Source organism: Limulus polyphemus, unplaced genomic scaffold, assembly GCF_000517525.1.
Source record: "Limulus polyphemus unplaced genomic scaffold, Limulus_polyphemus-2.1.2 Scaffold958, whole genome shotgun sequence".
NCBI classification, from domain to species: domain Eukaryota; kingdom Metazoa; phylum Arthropoda; class Merostomata; order Xiphosura; family Limulidae; genus Limulus; species Limulus polyphemus.
In genome coordinates this window covers 115467-118918 of record NW_013666568.1, presented here as the reverse complement: position 1 = coordinate 118918, position 3452 = coordinate 115467, and positions in this window count along the sequence as shown.

The window sequence follows — 3452 nt, the reverse complement described above, 5'->3', positions numbered from 1 at the left end:
TTTCTTGTTCTAGTTGCCACTGCTGTAATCTCTCTTCTTGTTTCTTTTGCTGTTCAAGCTGCCACTGTTGCAGGTTTTCTTACCACTGCTGTTGTCTCTTTTCTTGTTTCTTTTCTCGTTCTTCTTGTTTCTTTTCTTTTTCCTCCAACAACTGCTGTAATTTATCTTCTTGTTTCTTTTCCTTCTCCTCCAACAACTGCTGTAATATCTCTTCTTGTTTATTTTTTCGTTCTTCTTGTTTCTTTTCTTTTTCCTCCAACCACTGCTGTAATCTCTCTTCTTGTTTCTTTTCTTTTTCCTCCAACCACTGCTGTAATCTCTCTTCTTGTTTCTTTTCTCGTTCTTCTTGTTTCTTTTGCTGCTCTTGTATTGCTGCCATCAAGTCTTCTAAGCTGTAGTTTGATTTGCCGCTTCTTGTTTCCATTTTTTTTATCGGTCCCACTCTCTGACACCAATTTGTTACGCCTCCGTTCGTTAGTTAATGTTCCGTAAAAATTCTTACCGAAGACACTTTACCGATACAAGTCCTTTGTTAAATAAAACTGGTTTAGTCTTTCTGAATACAACTTTGCGATACACTTAATTTCAACAGTCGCTCTATAACAAACGCTATAATTCACAACGAACGTCTCACGTGCCCAACAATATTCTCTCTGTCAGCAGTTCAATAACTCAATACATTACGCATTGTTTCTTGGCCGGTCTTATATATACAAGACTACCCCAATCTAGTAGTCTCTCGACATTTCATGAAGGTTCGAGAAGGAAGTGGCGTGACACAAGCGTCACGTGACCTACGCTGTCGTAACACTTCTTTAAAGGATAAAACAATACTATTCAAAAATTTATTTTACAATTTCATTAATACGCTTTGTTAGATAAGTAAACAAACGTTTGATGGTTTAGATTTCGATCGACGGTACATGGAAAAGTGAAGACATTTCTTTTTTAAGCCCTTATGAACTTAATGTTCATATTAAAAATCTTTCAGAACTGTATAATCTGCCAATTTTGATCTTCAGACTAGTATTTTGCAGAACACAACTCGATGTGATCTAAAGCTAAGCGTCCCTTCCCCTTCACTGAAGGCTTAGCGGTAATTTCGCTTCGGTCAGCTTCATCAGGTTTTAGATTCAGCTGGACCAGGGAGGGACAGGTGCAAACTTGACCTCTTTCCTCCCTCAGCACTGGTGTGATGGATGCACTGTTAGAATGTTTAACGCGCTGAAACGAGGGCGTTGAATCTACAAACGTTTATAATATGATATAGCAGTAAGTGTTTTTGTTTGTTATTTGTTTTGCATTTCGCGCAAAGCTACTCGATGGCTGTCTACGCTGTCCATCCCTAATTTAGTATGGATAGACTAGAGGAAAGGCAGCTAGTCAACACTACCCACCTGCAACTCTTGAGCTATTCTTCTACGAAGAACAGTGCGATTGACTGTCAAATTATAACATCCCAAGCAAAGGTGTCGCTAGGTGCTTTAAAGATTCAGGGCCCATAGGTGCAGGAATTTTTGGCGTTTCAGTATGATATCAATCACGATTTTTTATTCTGATTTTTCAAGACACCAACTGAAGATTCGGGTCATTGTAAAAAAACGGGGCACATGCCCCGTGTGCCGATGCCTCTGGCCCCAAAGCTGAAACAGTGAGTATGTTCGGTAACTTGAATTCGAACTTGTGATTCGCAGATTGCGAGTCGAGTGCCCTAATAAGCAGCGGTATGTATGAAGACTAATGAAGCTAAAAATCGGGTTTCAATACCCGCAGTGAACATCAAGACCATAGCCCATTGTGTAGCTTTGTGCTTAACAACAAACAAACTAATATAGTTAGGTTAGGCTATCATGTCTGCAAGCTGTTTCGTTTCTATTAGATTTATTTGTATTGTGTTGGGTATAAGGGCCTGGAAAACCTGTCGAATAATATTTTAATTAGAAGCGCCACCCGCAGTCAAGATGATATGCTGTAGAAGGCCTATGAAAATGTCATGTTCCACTTAGCCAACCAGAATTTTGGTTATTTTATTTTTCATTGGGAAAACAGAAATTACCACTTATAAATTGCACATTAAAGATTTGAACAGCACATTAACCTATAATAATTTTACAATATGTGATTAATCATGCACCAGCATAGGCATTGTATGAATCTGCAGGTAAGAACATTTTTTGTTCTTGTTTATTGTGAGCACAAAACTACAACTCGATTTTTATCGTTATAAGCTCCCAGACTTGACATTGAGCCACCGAGGGGCAATTGTTTATTAAATGGAGGTGATTATTTGTAATTATGATTCTGTTTAATTTGTTTTTAGATATGTTTAAGATCAAGTACGTTCATAAAACGTTTCATATCTAGAAAGTTCACTATGATGTCAATAATCTAATAACTTCGAATATAGAAGCGTCCGCAAGGCACTGTCACACGGGATTCTGGACACATTTAAATAGAATTAAGTGTCTTGAAAAATCAGAATAGACCACCATTATCGATATCATACTGAAACACTTAAAATTCCCTCACCTATGAGCTCGAGCTCCGAATATATTAAGTACCTAGCTCTACGGTTCCATTGTTTATAGAACAGAATAATCAGTAATTAAAAAGTTACTGAAGTATTTACTGAGAATCTTTTGAATAGTGATTAATAATTCAGTAACGTATTCATGTATTGTTACGACAGCGGAAGTCACGCGACGCAGGGAGCATGTGCGCTGGAGGTCCTAGAAAGATCGTGACTTATCGGGCAACCTCACGAATGTCCCAGCATTTGCTAGACGCCCTCTTTTTTAGTATATAAGCCGGAGATAAACTGAAGAGAAATTAATTGAGTCAAGCGAACAGTAGGCCCCGTAAGTAAAGTGTGTGAATCGCTGTGAATTATAGCGTATGTTTATAAAAGTAGTTAAGTTAAAGTGTTTGTGGAAATTCTGTGTATTACAAAGTTGTATCGAGAAAGAATAAACTAGTTTGATTTAAGAAAGGACTTGTATCGCTAAAGTTTCTTCGGAAAGAATTTTTACGGAAAATTAACAAACGTCTAGAGACGTAACAAATTGGTGTCAGAGAGTGGGACGAAAAAAAAAGCAGCTTAGCAGATTTGATGGCAGCAATACAAGAACAGCAAAATAAACAAGAAGAGAGATTACAGCAGTTGTTGGGGGAGAAAGAAAAGAAACAAGAAAAGAGATTACAGCAGTTGTTGGAGGAAAAAGAAAAGAAAAAAGAAGAGAGATTACAACAGTTGTTGGGGGAGAAAGAAAAGAAACAAGAAAAGAGATTACAGCAGTTGTTGGAGGAAAAAGAAAAGAAAAAAGAAGAGAGATTACAACAGTTGTTGGGGGAGAAAGAAAATAAACAAGAAGAGAGATTACAGCAGTTGGTGGGGGTGAAAGAAAAGAAACAAGAAATGAGATTACAGCAGTTGTTGGAGGAAAAAGAAAAGA